We start from the raw sequence: 13,967 nt of genomic DNA, 5'->3' as shown, positions 1-13,967 counted from the left end.
GTGTTATTCTTTGTGGTGCATTATTTTTTAATTTTAAGAAGTAAATTTTCTCATCTGCCCAAGTTGAATGCTGCTTCTGTAAACCATGTCCTGTGAGGTTCTGATTTCCAATATTGTATGGGACAGTTGTCATTCCTGTATCGCAGGGAACAGTTGGTCTTCCTTTTCTGTGAGTAGCTGTGACCAACTTCCATTGCCCCTTGCTGCGTTCCCCAGCATATGGATGACAGAATTGCCTTCATGGCCAGCTTTTATGTGTATGTGGGGATCAGACTCAAGCTTGAGTACAGCAAGCACATTGCCAACTGGGCCACCTCTACATGCGCTCTCTGGTTTTTAACTGTGTCAATATTTGTGTTTGAGATCCAATGTAGACTTCTTTTCAAGTACTTTTCCTATTTATTGAAAACTGCTTTTGTTGAATATAAGTGTTTTACAGGATTGTTATAAAACGGAACAGTACTTTGGAAGCCACTAAGTCCCAAACTACAAGTACTATCATTTTATCCTAGATGAAGATAGATTCAGCGCAGAGAAAATAATATTCTGTTGTTTAGTTTGAAATGGGAAGAAACGGAGGCTTCAATCCAGCCAGCTGGACGTAGCGGGAATATTTTCCACAAACATGCTAACAGTAGCCAGAGACACTTGTATTGCTCTTCATATCCATTTTCTCAGAGGACATGGACTCAGTCAAACCTGCCATTAGAGTCGTTTTGAGGATTAGCATTTTGGAGCCATGGACGATTGCCTATTCTAGAACTTGAACACCAAACATTTTCCATAATACTTCAGCATCCAACTGGTGATAAGAAAAAGATCTCCACTCAAGCAAGATTATTTTTTTTTTCTAGGTTAGCTGTGAGAGTTAAAGTCAGTATATGCAAAAGACTGAAATTAGTATTTGATGCATATTGCTTGCTCATAGAGTGGTCATTTACCTTATACTATTTCATTGGATTGGCTATAATGTTATGAACACTTTTTAAAAAAGATATTAACATTTAGGGGCATTAATTAGCTCGAAGTTTGAATAGAGAAAACATTTTTGGAGGAAAATGGGGATATTGCGCCGCTCCATTTTACTGACTTTTATGACCGAGATTGATCTCTTATAGGAGCTACAGCTCAGTGAAACCTTTAAACTGCACAAGCTTAAGACTGTGAAAGAGACAATAATAATGCAATTCCTGCTTCTCAGCCTCCGTCCTGCACACCATCTCATCTAGATGCAAATCTAGGTGACTGACAATACTGTTTCTAGCTCAGATTTTGTAAACGTGTTTGGTGTTTGTGATCAATCAAACAAGCTTTTTCATGTGATATAAAGGAATTCACAGTTTACATAACAGCTTTGGCTATCTCCTTGAGAGAGAGCTGGAGAGAAGCTGCTCACAAGGCAATGACTTACACAGACAACCACAGAGACAGCCATTTTATTGGGAATACAAATGCATTTTCTTTACTATCATTTCCAACTTTCTAATTTTTTTTACTGGCAAGGGTCAGTTTAGGAGTTTGCAGAAGAGATTCAGTGTCTTGATAGAACTGACTCCTTTCTTCCATGGTTGATTTGAGTCATTTTTCTACAGTAAACAAAATAAATAGGCCAATAGTTCAGACGGCTTGGCATGAGAGCATTGTACTGTCTAAACTAGACTAATGGGTTAGTTTCTAATCCATTTTATGAGTTTAATGTATAGAATCATTTGAAAATATCAATTGGGATTTCCAATTTGCCAGGTCCTTTTTTTTTTTCTGAATCTCATCATTTTGATTTTACTAAGTACTTAAAAATGAGTAAGATAAACTATATAATTTTCGAATGCAGACAATATACGTAAATCACCTATTTTAGAGAGCACGTGTATCTCATTATTCCCCCCAGTAATGAACTAAAAAACAACAAAACCATTTTTAAACATTCAAAAACAAAGGATTCTGAGCTGTTTCTGTTCACTGGAGCTATAGGCAGATGCCAGGAATGAGAGTTTCATTCACCTATTTAAAAGCGGCATGACTTTAGGCAACTTTTGTAAACCCTCTCTGCCAATTTCTCTCCCAGCCTGTGAAGCACAGATAACAATACCAGTCACTCCACAGGGCTAGGGGGAGCAGAAAAGGTACACAAAGCACATGAGCAAAGTGAAAAGAATGAGGGCTGAGTAAATGTTAGGTATGATAATTTTGCTTGTATGCTTTAAGCTCTGTTCATTTCCACATTTTACAGTAAGAATAATGGACACGTTTGACACATGTTAAGCAGATTTTGTTTTGACAAATACTTAAACCTGGCAAGGAAATATCCCCTAAAAAGATGGATTTGGTTTTCTGTCTATTTTTGTTCACCTCTAAACCAGTGTAATGTAGAGAAGGAAAGGAGAAAACAACCCTTTTAATTTGGTTTTCGGGTTTAATCAAGTCTATGAAAATTAGGTCAGCCTCTTGGAAAGAGTAAGTATGGCCAAGGCAAGTAAACAATTGATTAGCAAGTCAATAGAAACATCAGCTTTTTTATTGTGTGATCTTTTTAATTGCAAGTTAAGGTAGACATGATCAAAGACAGGCAGAATTTAGGATCAGAAATTTTTCTTATCCTTAATTATAATAGAGAAACACGCACACTTCTTCACTTGTCATCAGAAACAGGCAAACTGTGCTTCACATTCAGTTCATGTTGATTGGATCCTTTGATTTTGATTATGTTCTTTCTGTTGTTTTCACTCTTTCCAAATAGAATTACTGAATACTGAAGCGTAAGAAGGGCTAATCATTTTGTCTACATTTACTGACTGCATAAAAAGTCAGGCATATAAATAATTTCTTTCCCACGTATTTTTTTTTTTTAATTTTTAAGCAGTTATGTGTGAATAGCTGGTGTTCTCTAGAATTTGATGGACGGCATTTCATAGTATCTTGATAGCACAAACTCTTATTTGATCTTCTTACATTTTCTTTGTCGGGAATATTTATTATTGATAGATGATAACTAGCTTCTTCATTATAGTTTTAAGACTTGAGTTTGTGGCAACAAAGCCTAAAATCTGTCAGGATGATTTATAACAAATCACTATACTAACTGCATTTGCCACAGAGACCATCAAAACCAATTGAGTTTGAGGGGTAGGGTGAAATAGAAAGGAGGTTTTCTTATACACAGGTTTATTCCTTGCCATTTCTTTAAAATTTAATCTTTACAACATAAACATGAGTATTATAGAGTCATTTACAACATATATTGTAATTATTTCATTAAAAACTATATACTTTTTTTAAAACAATACAGGAGTTTGAGATATGGCATAGCATTTTACAAGTGTTGCTGCTCTGACAGAAGCCTCTAGTTCAGTGCAGAAAACCTATCTGGTGACTCACAATCATAAATCTTTAAGTTCCATAGTATCTGACACACTTTTCTTATTTCTCCAGACACCAGATACATAGGAGGCACACATACATACACTCAAGCAAGATACCCATCCAAAGAGTATGAAATTTACACACACACACACACACACACACACACACACATATATACATATATATGTATATATACATATATATACACACATTTTATATATATATATATATATATATATATATATATATATATATATATGCTTCAAAAAAATCCTCAAATTCTGGCTGGGGAGTGATGGCATGTGCCTTTTATTCCAGCACTTGGGAGACAGAGGCAAGTAAATCTCTAGAAGTCAAGGCCACCTTTATCTACAGAAAGAGTTGCAGAACTCCCAATGCTATTACACAGAGAAACTCTTATCTCAAATAACCAAAACGACCTCCAATTCTACTATTTCTATTCTAAATATAGCATTACACACATGCTAACTTAGTCTACTTGTAATTTTCCCAGTGCTTCACAGCAGCAGCTAATGAACTTCATGAATATGTGACTCTTTGTCTATATCCTCACCTGGTAAGAACCAGGTCAAATCAAGGAAGCTGGTTTTAAGTTTTACTAAGGTGTTTTCACTTTGGAGACAACTGTATTAGGAACTCTACAGATACAATTCCCATTAAAATGAAGAAAGATAATATAATATATAGGAAACATGTTTTAAAAACACCCAACCACTTAATATCTTTGAAATTGATTTATCAGCATAGAATCAATGACAAAATATTTGTTGAGAAATTTTTACTTAAGCTTTGGCAAAGCAGTGACAGTCTGAGATTTTTTAACCATACACAATCCCTAGAGCTCCACCTTTCCTGATGCTTCAGGACAATTCCATTATTGACATCACTGGCCCATGACTCAGGATGTCCTCATTCTTCTGTGATATCCAGAAACAAGTGAGTCTTGCCTAGAACAGCTGTCACTATCATATCTTACCTCCTGGCAGTTCTAGTCATGAAGTAAACTTGCATGTTAATACAACTGAAGGTTGGGGAGCTTTCCGTATCTACCCAACTTTCCTTACATGGGATGAAACAAAGGCATAAACCACAAGACAAAAACCATGAATGATGATTAAACCCATTTATATCGTTAACAACCCCAAACCTAACATATCTATTCAAGCAGTTTAATGGACCACATGCTATTTTTCTAAAGTACAACACTATAAAATAGATTTATTCTTAATGACTATAAACAATACTGTAGCATTCTACCATTAATACACAAATGTATAGGTGCTGATATATAAACAGGTAGAAGGAGGGACCAGTGAGCTGATACTGCAGTGTCCTATAAATCCATGATAATTTTAACATTCACAAGAATAACAGTAGCTACCTTTGAGGAAGAGAACCAACTCACTTGATGATGCTTATATGATGTTTAATTTTCCTGTAAAGTTATAGAAGCCTTTAACCTTCTAACATGTGTGCACATCACTATTTCATAACTAGTGAAAGTAAAACAATTGTATAACAAAATAGAATCATTTTTAAAAGAGTGAGAATTTCTCCCACTTTTAAAATTTATGTTCGGATTTTTTTTTTCTGTGCATTACGCACATACCTGTTGCCTAGAGTGTGCAGGTCCTTTGGGACTGTGAAATGTCACTAGAGAAGGATGTAAGCTGCCATGTCAGTGGTAGAAGTAGTGAGGGTCCTTTCAGCAACCACTATATCACAGAATTTGTATAACCTGAAGTCAGGTTCTGTGGAAGACCAGTCACTATGTTTAAACGCTGACTCATCGCTCTAGCATGCCCTCCCACATGTATTTCCAAACACATTTTCTCAGTAGAAACACGGAAAACAAAAGAGGAGTAAAAATGGCCCAGAGGAATCCCAGGGATGCTCCAGTACTGATAGATTAGCAGAAGCTAGAGGCCTAAGACCAGACCGAAGAGTCATTGCAATGAACATTTTCAAGCAAAGAAGAGTGAACAAAATGGTATAATGTAGGACATGCTGAGACACATTACAGCCTCCATTACAAGATGTTGTTTTTCTCTGTAGGAGGGAAAGGTTGCAAGGGTGTATGGCAGCTACAAGGGGAGGGGAGAGAAGAGTGGTATTGGGGTAGATGATGGGAATTTCACAAAGAGCCAATAAAACTTTTAAAAGGTAGAAATTACAAATATATGAGTGAATTCAATTGAATAATTAATAAACTAGCACTGACATTTTTCAAAACATTTATATCGAGAGAATTGTGGGACATAATAATAAAAATAAAGGATGATATAGAATCCACACATTCTAAGATCTTAGCTTTATTTAGGATAAGATCAAAGTACTTCTGTAGGTTATCGAGTTTTAAATGAAGTAAATATTACACTAACCAGAAGGGAATAGAAACAATTCAAAAATTCTGAACTTGAAAATATCAAGTGATTCATAAATTTAATTTTAGGAAAGTACACTATTGAAATGCTTGAACATGCACATGAAAGGTTCATACAATACTCACAGTTACTCTGTGTTACCTCATCATCAGTGGAAGAGATAATTTCTTAAAAGTTCATACACAATATGCTGTAGTATGAGAATAAAAGAGCTGTGTGCTTATGTAAAATATTTCTCCCTAACATACTGTTATGCTAAAAAAAAAAAAAAAGCCACAAAAGTGAAGTTTATAAGTAGAACTAATCTTGAGAAAAATGTTAGAGATGAGTAGAGTAGTCCCTTGTGAGTCTGAACCATGGGCTACTCAACTATGTATAAAGAGTTGTAAAGTTAGTTGGCATGAAAGAAAAAGAAAAGAAAAGAAAGAAACTTCTATTTGGTGTTTAAGGTCTGAGTAAAAGAGCACTTTTTCCCTTAGGAGATAGTACTTGTCAAGGTAAATAGAGCATTCCTCATGATAGAGAATGTTTGATCTGAATCTTCATGAGAAAGCACAAGTTGTATTCATAGTCGGATGGGATGGAGGCAGTTTGAATAAGAGATGATGTTTGAGAATATGATAAATATAATACTGGAAAACAAAAGTCATACCTATCGTTGGTTTTTAGACAGTGACATTCACATATAGATGGTTGAACTGTAGACCTAAACACTGATAAGCATGAACCCAAATCCTTCATAGATAAAATTTAAAATAAATAAAAATAAAAAAACCACACACCTCACTATCTTCCAAAAAAAAACCCATATGCAATAAATAAGAAAGTATTAAAGAAAATGTTCAACCCTGCATAGCATCAGAACACAAAAACATAAAGACAAATTGACTGGTCCCCACAATAGAAAGCTTTCAAGCTTAATCAAAAGACCCTAGTCACAGTTAAATAAACATAGCATCTGGTCCTGACAAACCACAGAAAATACTGTTTTAAGCTAGGAAGTCTGTGATACTCAACACTGCCCTGCTGTAACAGGAGAGTGCAAAAACACAGAGATTGACTTGAGGGGCTTTCTCACAAAAAAGACAGGGGGGCTTACACACTTAAAAGACTTGAGCTTGCAGTACGTGTTTAGTAACAACTTTAAAATGAGCCTAAGCTAGAAATAATTTAAATTACTCTTAAATGAAGAACATAAATGATAAAGGAGAAGCTTCTCAATCAACCAACGTTAGATATCATTAAGGTGAGCTGGCACATGTGGAAACCCTTCCTAAAATGCTGATGGGGTACAAGGAGTGTAAGTCATTAGAAAGATCGGGAACTTCCTCTTTTAAGACACATTGCACTAAGAATGTCGTAAAAAAATTTGCAGATTTAGCTCGGTATAGAGAAATCATCTCTATATTTCCCCATACTTGGCAAGAAAGTGATGTGGCATTATACTTATATCAGGAATCTTATTTTGGCTGAGAACGCCTGGTCTTGAATTGTGCTTGCCAAGAGAGTAAAACGATACAAATACGCATCTAAATTATACATACATATGCATATCTCCATAACCACCTCCACACACCATGTTTGGTGATAAATAGACCAAAAGCTGGTACTGTGCTCTTTAGATCATCAAACGATTCCCTAGCAGGGCTCCAGATGCACTGTCCTTCGGGAAAATATAAGCCCACGAACACTGTGCTGTGTTCTCCAGAACCCATTTAATCTGGGTTCAAAGGGATTTAAGGCTCCTGTACTGTTAGGACGTGAAGGATGAGAATACTCTGCCTATGACATGAGCCACAAATCTTGAGCATATGGAAAGGGCTGACCTGCTGCGCTCCACAAATGAGAAATTTGTCTCTCTGGGCTTTTTAGGAGGTGCGATGTGCAGAGATGCTGGGAACATACAGCTCTAACCAGCAAAGCCTGAAGTGCCGCACGGGTTACTCACAACACCTTGCAATTTAAGTTTAAGTCTGAATCTAATGTGCTGGGAAAAGAGGTCAATTGAAGCAAACAGAGGGGAAAAGAGCCCACAGCTGTTACTTTTACCATCAAACATCTCAACCAGGCATATTTCAAATGGGAGGCAGGAAAGGGTTAGAGGAAATGGTGTCATTTTCTTCCAAAGAAAACAAAATAAAAATATTATAAATTTGGCAGGCATCAGAATGAGTAAGCTTTTCAACAATCATGAGCCTGCAGCAAAGGGATCTGGTTCCTACAAAAGAGGAGTAACTGATTTTATTTTTTTTGTTAATAAAGTACATATGACTCAAAGTCAAATGACAGGTGAGGCTTAACTCACTCTTCCGTGTTTTCCTTTTTTGGGGATTTTTAAAATTTACGGGTGGTTTACGTTCTTTGTCTCTTTGTAAACTCTGAGCAATGCTAGTCCTCTTAAATGGTGCTGTGTTTACATTAATAGCACCTGGAATTAACTTCATCAGGTGATACTTGTTGCCTTATTAGGTAACAGTGGAAATAATTTGGCCTTCTAATTGCTCTCAGGAAGAAGAGGAAGCACCTGCACTCTCAGTCATTGCTCATCTCAAATGCAGCTTTATGGGAGTCTTCATAAATGCACCATTCTTAAGCCTCCTTGGATCAATAATTACAGTCTTTAAATTCCACTCCTTAAAAGGAGTACTCCTCCCCATCTCATAAAGTCATCTCTCACACATCCCTCTGAAATATATGTCTAAATGAAATAATGGGACATCGCAAACCTGTTTCTCTATTGGTGACACAGAGATCTGGCTTTCTGGATAGGGACGAGGTGGAACACGAAGACAGGACTGATGATAGTGATTAAAACACCAGTTTTGACAAGGCAATAACTATAAAATCTCGCTGCCAGTAATAATCTCATACAACTGCAATACCAGTGCACCATATGTCAGCGCATAGCAATCTATTTCTCCGAGTGTCACTTACTTAAGCAAGTTCTGGAGAACCTCTCATTATCTTTAAATAGGGGAAAAGGAAATATTTCCTTTGCTGTGCTGTATTCATCGCTCTAGGTTTAGCCTTTGGTGGACTTAATTTATTTTCATGAGAAACAATATGTAAATGTCAAGCTATTGGACCAGATCTGAAATTGACTAATTTTATTGATGGATTTTGGATTATTTATCTCCCATCCTACATACTCATAAAGATGTAGAATTGGTCTGTAACCATGTTTATTTTAAATAGCAAAATGTCTCTGGAATGTGTTAAGAATTGCCCAGTCCTCTCTCTAAACACACACACACACATACACATATACACACATACACACACATACACACACATAAAATGTAGTGTTCTACACTACAAAATGTAGTGTGTGTGTGTGTGTGTGTGTGTGAGAGAGAGAGAGAGAGAGAGAGAGTCTTTGCATGAATACAAAAATACCTCAGTTCCTACAACTATTTAAACAGATGAGCTATCAAGACAACAGCTACAAGACAAACCATCAATTAGTCAAAGAATCTGTAGGGATTAGTCATAACGGTAACTTGACTTATAAATTATGCTGAAGGATGACAGTAGGGGAATCTTTTATATTACAGCTAAGAAATGAAGAATACTTAAAGATTTCCAGGCTCTACACACACACACACACACACACACACACAATGTAGTGTTCTACACTACACTACAAAGCAAAGCAAAATATCCATGGACAAAAGTAAGTTGAGAAGCTGATGTAGAAGGGAAAGAATCACTTCCCATAGTAAATATTTATTGAAGATGCTGTGTAAATGCCATTACATAGATTATGTAATAGCTTGTGTATGATCTTTTTGCCTTGGAACACTTTGCTTTATTGTTGGTTTATATATCAGAAGCACAAAGTATTGGGGAGGGAAGGGCTATGTGATTATTGTTTCTGTGACTCAATTCTCCTGTCAAGTAAAAACACCAACTCAGAATCTACCATAATAATTAAATGGCACCGAACAAAGTGGAGAGAGAACCTGTTGATACCATATCCAGTAGATATGCACAACCCCTGGTTGAGGGTTGGGGCCACCCACCCACCTCAAAAATATTAGTCCAGAATTCCTCCCACCAAAAGGAAATGCAGGGTCAAAGAGTGGAGTAGAAACTGAAGGAAAGGCCATCCAGAGGTTGCCCCACCTAGGGATCCATCCCATCTGCAGACACCAAACCCAGACACTATTGCTGATGCCAAGAAGTGCTTACTGGCAGGAGCTTGGTATAGCTGTCCACTGAAAGGCTCTATGAGAGCCTGACCAATACAGATGCAGAAGACTGCATCCAAACATTGAATGAATTAGAGAAAGGACTGAAGGGGTTGAAGGAATTTGCAACCGCATAGAAAAAATAACAACCAGACCACCCAAAGCTCCTAGGGACTAAACCAGAACCCAAAGAGTACACTTGGGGGGGAGATATCTATGGCTCCAGCTGAATATGTAGTGGAGGATTGCCTTATCAGGCATCACTGGGAGGGGAGCCTCTTGGATCTATGGAGGCTCGATGTTCCAGGGTAAGGGAATGCTAGGTCACTGAGGAAGGAGTAGGTGGGTGGGTGGGAAAAACCATCATAGTGCCAGGGGCATGGGAAAAGGGATGTGGGGATTGTGAAGGAGAAACTGATAATATTTGAAATATAAATAAATAAAATAACCAATAAAAATGAAAAAGAAAAGAAAGTGACTGCAATTCAAGTGAAATATACCATTCTCCCACTTAAAAATTTTTTTTTAGCATAGGTCCTGTGTCATGACAGTTGGAATGCATTTGGTTGCTATTTTTGTTGTGGTTTTATTATTTATAGCAATTAATAATGGTTTTTATCTCAGTGATACCATGCCATTTAAAACTCTCTGAAAAATACAGACTTGGACAATAGTTACTTCAGGCCAGGAAGAAGAGTTGAGAGCATATGCAATACAACCTTACCCCCATGGCTGGCCCAGAGTAAATTTAGCTATTTGTCATGAGAATAAAATCCTTTGTCAGATAAGACTCCTCATTAAAATGAAGGAATTAATCTGGCCAAGAAGAGGGAATTTGCTTGTGTTTTTCAAGCTCTTTATATTCACAAATTCTATCAAACTCAATTCTGTTTTCCCTAACAACATCCAGATAATCTCTAATTGCACATATCTTATATGGAACTTTCTCAGAATTTAATAGGAAGATCGCAAGAACTTATATTGTGTCATCGAAATGAGTGTAAATGTTTCTGCTGAAGTATCAGGTATAGTGTAATCAGAGTGTGAGGAAGAGACAGGCAGCATGTTCTTCCCTATGCACTCCAACAGCAAGGTGGTATTTCAAACTTCTCAGCAGATGGGGTGGAAAACACATGACAGCTTGTTAGAAAAGTCCCAGAGTGTTAAGTCCATCACAGCTCCCTGTTTTCTTTCTTCATTAATTCCCTACTCTTTGTCCTATTGTATAACTTAACAACTGTCTCCCCTGGCAACAAGAAACCCAATGACAACAGAAATAGATCTAGTTTTCACTCTCACTCCTTAGAGGATGGATGAGATCTTGAAGCCTAATCCAAGAGGTTTCCTCAAATGAGAAGCCAGCAGAACATTTTCACCCACTGAAGGATAAACATCATTTTACAGTGAATCTCAATGAACTCTGGACACCTGATTTTGTTTCACTGTTTGATTCTACAGGTAGGGAAGACATTCTAATGCTATGAGTTGTGTAGGTCCCAGTGTATATTCAAACAGATACATATCACCAAAGACTTAAGAGAAAGGGATGGAAAAAGAAATGGTTTTAGACACAGAAATTAAAATGTGCATTATTTAGTTTTTACGCACATTAGTTACCCAAATCAAATTTACCAAAGTGCACACTAAATTGGTTTTTCTATTCCTCTATCATTCACTGTTGTTCGGAGTAAGCCAGCAGTGTTCCTATGGAGATAATTCACACTGTTCACTTAGGGTTCCTTCTCTAATTAATGATTAATGCCATCTCCTAATTACAGAGAATAGCAGGTTCAATAATGTAAAGGATAGTTGAAATCTCTGAATTCCTATGGCTTTCTTTTCTGTCTCTTACTAATTTGTAGGGCTAATACTCCATGTGAACTTACCTTGTCCGAACAGAGAAGAAAATTCCAAGACAAAGAATACAGGGGATTTGGAAGAGATATGCTAAGGTAATACGCAGCTTATCATGTGACAGACCAAGTGGACACAGGTAATTTTCCTGATAAATTTCTCAACAGTTTGGAGTATTATACTAATATTTGAGGAGGACTAAGAAGTAGGGATTTTGATGTTTGAGTTTCTTATAAAAGACTTACAAATCTCACAGGTTTCTCTCTGCTTAAGTGATTGCTACATCCCTGAGAAAGAATGCTTGCTATCTGCTTTGCCAGACCCACTATGTCTACAATATTCTTTACCATCCTAATACAATGGTATTTGATGGATCTGAGTGGCTTCAGGAAGGCTTTGATTCTGATTTCTCGAACTAATTAATAAAATTCAATTATTGACTCTTAAGGTGTTTATTAACCCAAAAAAGTTTATACTGGTCTACTGTGCTGTTCCTGTTGCTGGGAAAACAAGAATTTGGGCATTTCTTTTCTCAAGGATTTTGTCTATCTAGTGATGTCATTAAACATATTCTAGCAGGTCTTCATTTTCTTTGCATTGTATAGATTTCTTCAGCTTATAGAATTCTGTCAAATCAGGTATGTTTATGTAGTTGCTGCTCACCCAGGTTTGGAAGAAATATACAAAGTAGATGGCTTGCCAAATCTGTGATAATCTACTCATTGAAGAAGATCATTTTCAATATTTGCTACTTAGTTCCATGGTGTGGTCAAAGTACTTGACCATAGACAAGTAAATGTAATAGGAGCTATGGTTCAGAGGAAAACAGCTGAGGTGCTATCTAAAGGTGGGGATGTGGAAGACAGACAGATACGACTGACATTTACTATGCTGAATATTGAAGAATCTTGATGCTTTCCCATAGGTTTCATAAGAACAGCTTCGAGTAAGTATCTGTTCATCCCTATGATAAGCTGGCACCTTTGGAAAGCACAGATGTTGAACAATACTCTGGTAGTTCATCCAGAGTACCAACATTTGCATAGCATTAACTAAGAGTCATCACTTGGCCAAACTCTAAGCCCTTTTAAAAACAGACCCAGTCCTTGGGCTCTGTGTTTGCAGAGCAGTTTTAACAAACATCCTGAGTCTGCTGCGTGGAATCCTGTACCTTCTATTTCTTACTGCACTTGATATTTGAACAACCTTTTCATGCCTGCCATCTTCTAGCTTATTCGAACCATCCTGGCTTCTCTAAGCAGCAATCCTGTCATGTCATGTTCAAAAGAATCCCCATACGTCCAGCAGGCTTCCTTTCTCTGCACATTGTCTCATTTACACCTGTTTTTCAGATATTAGCCTCCCTGTTCCTTTGCTAGGATCAGTCTCTTTTTTATAAAACCCTGTTCCAGAAGCTCTACGGTCATTCTTATAAACTTAACCAAGATACATTTCCTTCATTTCCTTTGAAAGAATGCCTTTTTTTTTTTTTTTTTAAATAGTGGTAGTTAAAGTCACCAAAGAAGGGTAAAACTTAAACATCAACATTATTGCTGGCTGGAAAATAGAAAAGAAAATAAATAAGCAGGTTATTCTAATATAGAAAATGCTGTCCTAATATTTGGACATTTAGTTAAGGTATTTTAGGTTTTTCTAACAAAGCTATTGTGAACACATCATATGTAATTCTACTGCAAGTTTTTCATTATGTCCTGTCTGTTACATATTGTTCATTATGTCTTTGTATATTTTTCTTAATTTGAACTTAACATGCTTTTAATAATTGATTTAAATGTGCATCAACATTTACATGTAAACATTTTCAAGGTATGAAGAGAACAGAGAAAGTGTATTAATCTTTGTGACATTAATACTACGTCCTTAGTAATTCAGCTAAATCATGGCTTATTATTTCTTCATAATGCTCTTACAAGCAGATTTGGTTGATTTTGGTTATTGTGTTTTCTTGAATAGTTTATTCTACTACATAATCCCCCCACGACTGCTCCTATTTCCTGACATACTTTGCATCAAGTAAGATATCTAATATTTGAGCTGATTTATTTCAAGTATTTTGTGTAAAGACATTAGAAACTTTTATCGATTGTTCAGCACCATTCATAATGAGTATCAAAGAGTTTTATTTAATGGATTCTAA

At 36.5% G+C, this 13,967-nt stretch overlaps 1 long non-coding RNA gene across 1 annotated transcript in view; it reads left to right on the top strand.

Annotated features, from left to right (window-relative positions):
• Positions 1 to 13,180, top strand: part of LOC143442835 (uncharacterized) — an 88,107-nt gene extending 74,927 nt beyond the window's left edge. The window contains exon 6 of the long non-coding RNA XR_013111362.1: positions 11,818 to 13,180. This is a non-coding gene — a long non-coding RNA (uncharacterized LOC143442835). The remainder of the gene's footprint in view (positions 1 to 11,817) is intronic.
• Positions 13,181 to 13,967: the final 787 nt, after the last annotated feature.

This window comes from Arvicanthis niloticus, chromosome 6 (assembly GCF_011762505.2).
Source record: "Arvicanthis niloticus isolate mArvNil1 chromosome 6, mArvNil1.pat.X, whole genome shotgun sequence".
NCBI lineage: Eukaryota > Metazoa > Chordata > Mammalia > Rodentia > Muridae > Arvicanthis > Arvicanthis niloticus.
This window is presented reverse-complemented; position numbering and strand designations above follow the sequence as displayed.